General features: G+C 43.6%; 1 protein-coding gene across 1 annotated transcript in view; it reads right to left on the reverse strand.

Annotated features, from left to right (window-relative positions):
- The window catches only part of NDRG1 (N-myc downstream regulated 1), a 75391-nt gene extending 64517 nt beyond the window's left edge, over positions 1-10874 (reverse strand). Inside the window, exon 1 of the mRNA XM_075023995.1 lies at positions 10854-10874. The gene's annotated coding sequence lies outside the window, so the exon portion shown is untranslated. The remainder of the gene's footprint in view (positions 1-10853) is intronic.
- Positions 10875-11345: the final 471 nt, after the last annotated feature.

Raw genomic sequence — 11345 nt, forward strand, 5'->3', positions numbered from 1 at the left:
ATCATCTCCTAACTGTTCTCATGCCATTACACTCACTTAGGAAACTGATCCCTATCTCCCTGACAGAGCATTTCTTTTCAGTTCCCATTTAAATACGCACATATGTTATTCTCCTTGGAGTCTGCACAAAGCCCTGCATTGTGCGCTACGCAGGGTACTAAAACTAGCACAGTTGGCTTAAACTTGCATTTTTCAAAGATTTCCCCCTCCTCTTTTCAGCAAAACAAAGCCTTTTGTATCCTTGTGGCCAAAATGATTCAAGAAGGGGAACCACAAAGCATAAAGAGCCCCCAGCTCCTCTCGCATTGCAGTTCAGAGTCCACTTCCCAGTGCAGTGTGAACACAAGGGACCATCCTATGGCACTGTCCTGTATAATTTGCTTTTCAGAGTATTCCTGAAGGGAATATCTGAGACCAGAGATGAATATTCATGCCATTTTCTCTGCCAGTCTGCAGAGCTGGTAGCCCTGTAGGTTTCCTTCTCCTTCCCGTGATAAAGGATTCCTGTAACATCATCATTGTGTTTTGGTTTACCTTCTGAACCTCCAACATCTTCATGATTTTCATAATGACTTTTGGCAATGAGCAAGGTGAATATACTGGAATTAGAAATATTTTTTTTTAATTCAAGATGTGAGTGAGTGCTTTTCTCAGGAAATGAAACAACAGAGGTTTGGGAGGGAGAGAGCAGGACAGGAGGAGAAAAATGTATTAAAAATAAGGTGTAGGGAAAAGAAGATCAGAGAGGCAGAGCTGACTCAAGACTGTAGCAAACACGGAGATAAACACATGCATGTAGTAGCAATGTTTTGCTCCCTGGATCAGCCCGCCCGCAGAACTTGTTCAGTGACTGGTACTTGTGAAATAGCAGGCGAGCCCAGAGGCTGTAAATAACCAGTCCCCTATCAGCACTACAGTGGTATCAGCAGCAACACACACCCTGTCTTGGGAAAACCCCAGAGCGGCAGTGGCAATCAACGAAGGTTGAACATGAACATACAAGGAAAGCTCTTATCACAATATTGAGTAAGAAAGCAGGTGAAGTTTCAGCTGTGCCCATTTCGTTGCCTGGCACCTTGTCTTGAAGCCAGTCCTTCCAACCTCCCTTGGATCCCAACCAAACCAAAAAGCTGTTCCCTTTGCATGTGGACTTTCAGTAGAGAGATCCTCTAGCAGAGACCCTCCTGCTCCTCTGTGGCGTGGGAGGACATGCTCCACCAGCCATGGTGGTCCATACAGGAGGTACATAAAAGACGACAGCACAGTCAGGGGTAATTATCACCACGGAAGCAAGCAAAGATAGAGCATGTGACATGAACTTTTCAAGGGATGAGAAAGGTTGTCCTTATGTGGGTCCTGGCAAGAGTCAGTTCTACAAAATGTCATGTAAATTCTGTCCCTATTCTCCATGTGTGAATGCTTGTAGCTGTGGTGTTCCATGATGAGGTATGGAGAGGACTAACCAAACAGTTCCCGAAGGGCAACTTATATGGAGGTTAAAGTAAGGCAAAGCCTGAGGATTTAGTTTTGCTGGATGCATAAGGCTGGGCCGTATGCCAGTTCTTCTAAAAAAAATAGAATAATGATGACTTTTCTGCAGAGAGCCAGCAGCAAGTGCCCCAGACATGAAGGATCTGCAGGGGCAGACGCAAGAGCTTCCCGAATTTCTGTGAATTCATCAGAGCAGAGCCCCTCTTGCACTGGGCTGTGGTGTGCTGGGAGGCAGCACTGGGCATTTGGGAGATGGGTGGGAGGCAGGAGCCAGAGCAGACCCTGAAGGGAGACCTGGCCGCAATGAGGATCTGAGCTAAAGCTCTCCCCTCCGCGGGGGCAGCAGCTGGGTTTGGTGCTGAGCTCCTGGAAGTGTCCTGGGGGCAGGAGTTCTCCAGCCTTCAATGACTGTTAATGACTGGCTGATAATTTGGGACAAGGTTACCTTTGTCTGCAGAAGGTGGTATTAGCTAGTCCAGGTCATTAATGAGGCTGGAAAAAGTATAATTCACTGACAAAGCTGAATCACCAGTTGTCTTCACTACAGACTCTTGTACCAGGTCATATAGTTAAACACAAATTATAGTTGTCTGTTTGTTTTTTAATCTGTTCTATATTTGGCCTATAAACAGACATATTGTGACTGAAAGCCTAGTTTTCCCCTTTTATCTACTAAAGTCATATTCCGTAACTTGAAGAAAACAAACTCTAATGCAATGACTAAAATACTCCTTTTAAAACACTTTATCATGCCTGTACATTTCTCAGTTGGCAAAATATATTATTCACCCATTGTATGATTAGATAACCTTAGGCACAAGATTATAAAGGAACTAGTCCATTCTGAAACAATAAGTACACATGGTAACTGGAAACACTGTAGCCTTATAAAACAGCCTTATAAAACTATAGCCCTATAATTTACCCTAATTAGCCAGTGACAAACCTTCTGGCCCTTTGATTGGATTGCTTTTTGCATCTGAGCTTTCATTCTGTTCATGCTGGGTGCAGTATAGACATTCATTTTCGGTGAATCAGTGACAAAACCGTTAGTCATCCAAGATGACTGACTCACAGTCCCATGATTTTATGCAACAGACATAGTGGATGATTTTAAATACGTAGTAACACCATTTCACTGAAATCAACGTTTTGGAAAAAAAGCAGATCAATTCCTCAGAGATACTCCACATGTCAATAAGTGTAATACAGAGTTGAGTCTAATTCACCAGACTACACACCAGCTAGTTATCTGAATCACTTTGATTGGCAGGTCAGCTATAAAGATCTTTAAATCAATTAAACAATTACACTCTAGGCTCTTTGCTTGAAATGGCTTTAAAACACAAGGTACAATTCCTGCTAGACAATCCCGGGAGGAAGTAAACACGCTATGAATGATTAGCTAACCTGACCTCAGCTTTCAAGTGTAACAATTTCTTTTATATGGAAAGTTGGTAAATGCCAATGAAAACTGATGTGTGACTGCAATTAACGTTGCTGATTACTGTTGCTGTTTTGCCACCCACATTCTTTAAGAAGCCACTAGAAAAATGTTCTCTTTTCAAAGCTCATTTAGCAATGCTATCACGAGGTGCACAGGTCATGGTTTTCACAGTGGCACAGCACACTAAACTTTCATGCTCTGCAGTATTTTGTGCACAGGCCTGGTTTTTTCCACTTGGACAGCAACACACCAGATTTAGTTACTCCCGATTTACTCCAGCGGGAGGACGTTCATCCCCTTTGCCACCAACTGTTTTATAGCATAAAATATTATCCGCAGTTGCCAAGCATGAAACCTAGGTGAAGAAGCTCAGCTATGTGAAGAAGCCCAGGTAAAGAAGGAAGACAGGTTTGGTGGCAACCTGAAAACAATGCTGACGTGCCATAGTACTGGTCAGTGCCCTACAAGATGGAGCTTCCCAGAAGGGCCCTAGAGCAGTGGGACTCTGACGTTGGGAGGCAAAGAGTGGGACAGGGAGAAAAAGAAGATAAGCATGAGCTGAGCAAGGGTGGAAATGCAGGAAAGACTTTGGCAAGGTCAATGAGCTTGACTGGAGCAAGAGCTTTGAGCACACGGACAGGAGAATGGTGAAAAAGAAGGAAACCTTTGGACTTTGCCCATTGGCATTATTTGAGGATGTGTATCATTTCTTTGTGTACCTGGGAGCACACCGCTGGAGATATTTTACACGTGCAGGAATCTGGGCAGCTGACACCAGTGTGCAACACAGTGACATGTTTTCTGTGCTGGCAGAAGCAGGGTTGATATTTGGACTTTGGAAGGGCTCCGAGGAAGTGGACTCATGGACAGCAATTTCAGAATGGATGGAGATGTGGCACACAAATAATACTTAGACCAAATAAATGCTCAAAATATTTGGTCTTGCTGAAGCAGCAAGACTGCTATGCAAGCAAAGGGACAAGTAATAAGGTCCGTGGGCAGATGCAGTTTGTTCAGTGGTTGTGTGTAAGTTAGACACAAATAAGCTAGACATGAAGGCAGGAGCTTCCCAAAAGTGGACTATCTGTACCCTTCTTGAAGAGCTGCTTCAGGGGTGGCTGTGAGCACAAGGCACCTCAATCCCCGTGGAGGTTTCACAAGCACCTGGTCATCACGCTGTCCACAGGACTGTCAGCAGAGCCTGTGCCTCAACAAAGTTAGCAGCATCCAGGCTGCCTGAAGCCATGTTAAGCCTTCCTGTCCTTGCCTAGATGAGTTTAAAGACCCCAGTGAAGATGGCCTCTAACTCCTGCTGAGGAAGTGCTTCTGCATTTACACACTGGATGGCTGCAGAATGTCCCTGTTGAAGGCACCAGAGAAACAGCCAGACTCAGATGGACACAGAGAGATGAGACCATAACTGGTAGGAGCTGGACTGGGAAGGTCCAAACATACAACGCTAAAGTCAAATACCAAGAGGCAGGAGGTAGAATCTCTACCAGCACAAAGGAAGTGCTTAATGACACAGTCCAGCCAGGGTTTTTTTTTTCAGTGATATGAAGATCTATATAGATTGAAAACAATCAGTCTTTTTTTCCCCCTCTCATTTCTATGAATGGAAAGAGAGTCTGAAACTTTCCCCTGTGAAAGACAAGGTTGAAAAGAGAGATGATGGTTTAGCATAACAGAGCTAAGGCAGAAGAAGAGGTCCTCAGAGAGATAAGTATGTGAATAAAAATATTTATCATGCCGAAAACACTACATTTCCTGAGACAAAAACAACTAGGCAATTCACATCTTGCATGGTTGCCAACAAGATCTGTAGCAAAAATAATAAATCAATTGTTCATCTTTAATCACTCATGAAAACCAGGCACAGCGGCTCTTTACCATATACAGGCTCTCTCAATGCCAAAATGGAGGAATATTAAGTCACATCCTTCACGGTCAAAAAGATGCCAACGAGACATCTTTTAGTGTAATGTGCTTGTTGCTCAGCTGTTTCCAAACACTTAACAATGAATTATTAATTAAAGGGAGGTAATGCTGTTTGGTAGAGCTGATGATTTGTAGACAGCAGATCCAAAATATTTCCCTAGACCTGCCATTGCATTTTTCTGTCTTTTCTTGGCAAACAATTCAGTCTTTATAAGTTTCAGCTTGTCTATCTGTAAACAGAGATAACATCTGCACACTAATATATTAAACAAACTTAGCTTTTCCTTCCATTTGCAAGCTGTCCATTAGCAGCCTGATTCTGTATGTGAATCACCACTGGTCAACACATTTCTTTACATGTGCTGGTTACAAGCATGGTATTTGTTATCTAAAACTGAAACACTGATAACCAGAACTATTTTGGCTCACTAATCCAATTTTTTCTGTAGTTAAAAAATATAAAGCCATTCTCTGTTGGGCACACTGGGGGGGGGGGGGAAAAAAGACATTTGTAATTGAAAAGGAGGACGTGCTTAACATGGAGTAAACGAAATGCTTTCATTGATATATTATTTAAAAATTTGTCACCAGGATGTTTGCAATGGGTTAGTATTGCTGAATGAGAAACTAATTTGTTTCTGACTCCAAGGCTGCAAGCAGAGCAGTTCACCACTACCTCACTCCATTCACAGTTCAGTCCTAATGTCACTTAGCATGTGACAGGCAGAAAGAAAATCATAAATGCTCTGTACTCATTTTGAGGAGTAATGATTAAAATACCAACAGAAAGCCAAATCCTACCTTCTTCTGCACAGCAGTGGAGGAAAGAATAGGGGCAAATTGACTCCGTTCCTTCCTCCGCACCAGCTGGAGACTTTCCAAATCTGGTGCTTAACAGAGTGGTAAGCAGAACATCAATTAAATAGGACATGGGCACAGTTCGTACACCATGACCTGAAGAGGTCAAGCTCCCAGCCCTACGCTGGAGCTGAATTGCTGTGGTGCATCTTACAGGCAGTTTCCCATTGCCACCTCACTAAGCAAAAAAAGGGCAAGCTCTGCCGATACTTTTCTGCCTATGTTTGTGTTTGCATTTTGTAGTGCTAGTCAAATTTAAGGGCAATTCATGCTGTGGCCTTGGGAGTTGTGGGAGTTGCAAATAGCAGACAACAGAGTCTGTGTTTGTTTTGTATCTCTGGGTTAAGAAATCAAATCAACTGTATTCCTTCCATAGAGAAGGGAAATTATTATCATAGCATATTGCAATCTCTCACATTGTCACAGATTTGATCTTTAATGAAAATGTCTTTAAAGAAACTGGTACTTAGACTAGAGTTTTAGCAGTCTCAGCACTGTACCTGTTCTGTTTTACTGCATTTCATACAAAATGCATCTGCAGACGCCTACAGATGCTGCACAGGCTGTAGGGTTTCGATCAGAAGTGCCTTTTGGTAAACTACCAAAATAACCAGGGTTCTAGTTATTTATCACAAACATGTAGAAAATTAAGTTCACCTCGTTTTAAGCTGAGTGCCTTAAACATCTGCATCATCACAATAAACTTATGAGGATGGAAAATACTGTAACCTCCATGTCCTGGTTTTGGCTGGAATAGAGTTAATTTTCTTTCTAGTAGCTGGAATAGTGTTATGTCTTGGATTCAGTATGAGAAGAATGTTGATAACACACTGATGTTTTCAGTTGTTGCTCAGTAGGGTTTAGACCAAGTCAAGGATTTTTCAGCTTCTCATGCCCAGCCAGCAAGAAGGCTGGAGGGGCACAAGAAGTTGGGAGGGGACACAGCCAGGGCAGCTGAACCAAACTGGCCAGAGGGGTATTCCATACCACGTGATGTCATACCCGGTATATAAACTGGGGGGATTGGGCCTGGGAGGGGTTGCTGCTCGGGAACTAACTGGGCATCAGTCAGTGAGTGGTGAGCAATTGCATTGTGCATCACTTGTTTTGTATATTCCAATCCTTTTATTATTATTATTGCCATTTTATTATCATTATTAGTTTCTTCCTTTCTATTCTATTAAACTGTTCTTATCTCAACACACGAGTTTTGCCTTTTTCCTTCCAATTCTCTCCCCCATCCCATGGGGTGGGGGAAATGAGTGAGCAGCTGCGTGGTACTTGGTTGCTGGCTGGGGTTAAACCATGACACTCCATTATATACTTAAGGAAACTGAGGCAAGGACAGTCTAGCAGCAATATTCCAAAATAGCACTTAGGTCCCCAAAAGAGAACTTAGACAGAAATTGGGTGTTAAACCGAAGGAGATATTCACAGAACAGCCACTAAATAACTTTGATACTTAGGACCCCAGAATTTCCATGAAATTACCTTGATACCTGTAGACCATGGCGCTGAGGGTGTCTGCAGCAGGCAGCAAGCACCGAAGCTGTCACAGCACACTGCTCCTACACTGATACCACTGAGCCCCTTGCTGCGACAGCCACAGCCACGAGCCCTCAGCACCAAGCTGGATGTGTACAAGTGCACATTTTGCCCAGTGTCAGGATGTGTGCAGGGGGACTGATGAGCATCACTGCTCCTCTAGCCCAAGAGGACCCTGCTGTCCCTGGTGGGGAGGACAAACTCATGGGAGGAGACATTAAAGCTGGGACCAGGGGAAACAAAGAATGGGAGAAAAACAGTCTCTCCCCTCCCCTTGAGGATGTACTGCCTAGCATGCAAGATTCAGGGAACAACAGGGAGTGTGAGACAGAGCGAGATGCTCAAGCCAGGAATGGTGTCTCCTATCCCTGAGCAGGGAAACCAGTTTTCTGTTTCCTTTTTGGATTGGTAATGCATTTTTCTTAAAAGAGTCATTGGACAAAAAAATGTCCACAGGCACATAGGACCCATACAGAATGATTTCCAGGGAAAACCTCATGTTAACCTAGAGTAAAAGCCACAGGGGAGTGGGAGGGGAAAGAGAAACCTCAGTAGAATTTTGTCATTAAAAGCATCAAACCACCCAGTTTATGTTCAACCACAAAATACAGCGTGGCAAGAAGTTTGTGTCCCAGGGAAAGTCATGCCTCTGAAGGCCTTTTGTACACCCACAGTAGGACTTTACACCACCCTGTGTAGGAAGGCTTCAAGCTTTCCTTAGGTGGCTGGTGGCAGTGTCCCAAGTCAACTGGAGGCCTTCAAGTTCAAAACAAAACAGAACAATCCCTTCCTAGGGAGTTTCTTCACATCAAGCATTTTTGTGAGGAGTCCAACCTCTCCCAAGAGATCTGGCAGTCAAAATCCAGAAAGCAAATGTTTAAGAGCTTCCTTCGCCCTTCTCAATCGCCTTGGCTGCTCTGGCAAGAAGGCTGCTTTTATTGTGTCCGGGGTGACTTCTTGTGGAGGACAACAAAACCCCCGGCCATGGGGCTATAATTCCCAGGCCTCTTTGGGCCAGCAAAAGGAAGCTTTGACATATTTCAAGGCTGTCAGCTGAGGCCAGGGTTTTCTCTCTGACCACGAATGGCCAGCCCGGGACTGAGTCCTCTTTGATTTCTTGCTTGTTGCCTGCTCTTGAGCCCCTTGTCTTACAGAGCAGGCTCGCAGAGCCATATGCACCCCAGGGGGTTCTCACACAACACCACACCACGCTAAAGCATCCTCCTGGGGAGGGAAGTGCAGTGAAGCTCCGAGTGGGGTTTCAATGACAGCCACCTCAACAGCCTCACTGATTCGGGAAATGGAAGTTGACCAAGATCCCGAGAAGACAGCTGCGCTGACTACGTGCATGGGGGGGGAATGTGTCTCTTCTGTTTCAAGCAGGAGGACTGACCTCCCTTCTCCTTTCCCTAAAGTCATTTCGCTTCCTAGGACACCGCAGGGGAAGGAAAACATCCCTGCCAAGGGCAGCCAGCCTGCCCCAGTGCCGGCTCTGGAGTAGGGACGCGGCAGGGCTGGTTCTTGTTTTGGCTCCTCTGTCGAACTGGGAGATGACCACCACGCTGACCAAGGGGGAGTCTTGTAGGCTCTGAAACTGCTGGGATCACCGTAAAACTGAAATACCCGGTGCTTCTAAAATTGCTGTATGTCACAAACATAGCCTTCTTTTATCACCAGCTTTCGTGATTTCTGGTACTTCATGTTTTTTGACTCTGCTTTAACCACTTGCTGCCCACGGTAACAGCAACAGGCATGGTTGAAAGCCCAGCCCCAGCTCCCTCCGATCTGAGGAGAAAAAGATCCCTCATGTCACCTGGAGATCTTAGAGGATTTCACAGGGATTTTAAGGATGTTCATCCCTTACATCTGTCTTGCAGTGGGATCACAGAGCTGTATAGCATCACCCCAAACGCTCCGTGGACACACAAAAAGCTGCAGAGACCTGTCTTGACAGACTTCTGCTCACCTGCCAGCCCACCCGCTTCTGCCGGGAGCACTGGGCTTTCACAACTCATCCACCATCCCACTGGCTTTCCAGTATTTTGGAATACCACTTACCCTTTTACCAGCACTGTCTTTTACCAGCTTGTGTAAAGTGGCTAACAAAAATCAGCTGTTTCAATCTCATTGGTCTGACTGCTTATGAGGTCAAAAGTGTCAAAAAAATTTACACTGAAATTATAGTTAAGAGAAATTGAAAACTTACCAAGATGATGAAGACATCATTTTTCAAAGTATACATATTTGTTCCTTACAATTATATATATATCTATTCTACGTGTGCACGTGTGTTTATTATATATGCAGGTAAATAAATACAGATAAATATATCCATGTATGATTTGCACTGAATAGTGTGCAACAACAAAATCTATTTCTTGAACGTGAAGCATTGCTGTCAGTCTGTGTTGGCGCTGATGCAGTTATTGCAGTGAACTTTAGGTGGGCACAATTTCTGCCACTGCAGGATCTTTGAACAGCTGAGACTGAAGCAAAGTCTCCACTTGCACATTTTAGTTTCATGGCCCATTATCCAAGGGTCTGCAGTGCCCCATTTAGATATTAACGTTGAATTTTATGTACACACCTTTACATCTACAGACATTTTGCAATCAAGTCTATACACCAAAATGCATAGAGCTGAAGCTCTTACAAAAACAGTGGACCTTAGCCAATCCACAAGCATGTCTACAGTGTAATATCTCATCTCTGCCATGCTCTGATACTGGCATTAGACAATCATCTCCCTATCATGGTTAGAACATGGAAGAAAAGGGGAAATATGGAGAAACTCTTAAGCTGTTTGTAGAAAAGTACTCTGGATTGCCTCTTAAGAGATTTTTGTTTGGCTCACTAATTTATTTTGTTTTATTTAAAAGTTCTGTTCTCTCTGCCACAGAGATGTTTATTTAACAAGGTTGATGCTTTCTTTTTCTGAAGTTATAATTATATTAGCATTGCAGACTGAAGATTTAATCCAAACCACATCTTTTTGTTCAGGCAGCGCTATATCCAAAGATTATTTCTTGGCTTCAGATATAGCTCTCTAATCTATGGGTCAGATTTTCAACAGCTGTTTTATATTTATTTACACCTGCTGACTAGCAGGGCCATTGTGTCTAACAAGCTGAGGCCTAAACTAATTGCCAAGGTCTCATTAGACAACTGCATAGACAATCCAGTCCTGATGTATTTACATGTTTGCACAGGTCTTGAAAGCAAGGGCAGGGAAAATAATATTGTGATTCTTTACATTTAAAATAACATTGTGATTCCGTACAGTTATTATATACTGATCCAGATGCTACAATTTTTTTCTCCTGTTGCTAATAGCTGATTTCAGTGATACAATATAATTACCAAAACCAGAACCTCTCTCCTTAGCCATGAGTAGGGTGACCAGCGCTGCATATGACACAGACAGCCCCTGCCAAAAATGCTTATATCTCAACAAGACAGTCACAGAGCAGACAGTGAAAAACATGACGAAGGAGCTGGCTTAAGGGACAAATAGCTATAAATTATTATAATAACTATTATAATAATTTGCTATAATTACATAAGAGACCGTTACCTGTTTGACGATACAGCAAGCATTGGTTTGTTCTCTGGTCAAAATATAAGTTAGTGACAAAAGAGTATCCTAGCTGTCTTTCCTGGCTTGTAATGCCAACGGTATCTATTCAGCAGCTGACTCTAATAAAGTCATCTGGCTTTTTTGAAACAAGCAGGAGGGGAGGGCAGCAGCTTGATGGGTGACCTCAATTCGCTGAGCTGCAAGGCCAGTTTTTTAGACTCCCCTTTTATAAATGCTGCAATTATCTTCTGTACATAATTCCAGTTACAATTCTGATTGGAAAATGGAGCTGCTTAGGGGAGCTTACAAGACAACATCTGTTCAACAACAGACATCTGTGCCAGAACAGCAAACCAGGGCTGCCCAAAGTGGGGTGCTCGAGGGAGATGCACGCACAGCCCCACATCTGTATGTGCTGCCATGGACCAATATCGGTTCTTCCAGCAAAAACTGTTTGTAACCCAGACCAAGCTCACTTGCACTCTCTAC

The sequence above is a fragment of the Buteo buteo genome, chromosome 3 (genome assembly GCF_964188355.1).
Source record: "Buteo buteo chromosome 3, bButBut1.hap1.1, whole genome shotgun sequence".
Lineage (NCBI taxonomy): Eukaryota > Metazoa > Chordata > Aves > Accipitriformes > Accipitridae > Buteo > Buteo buteo.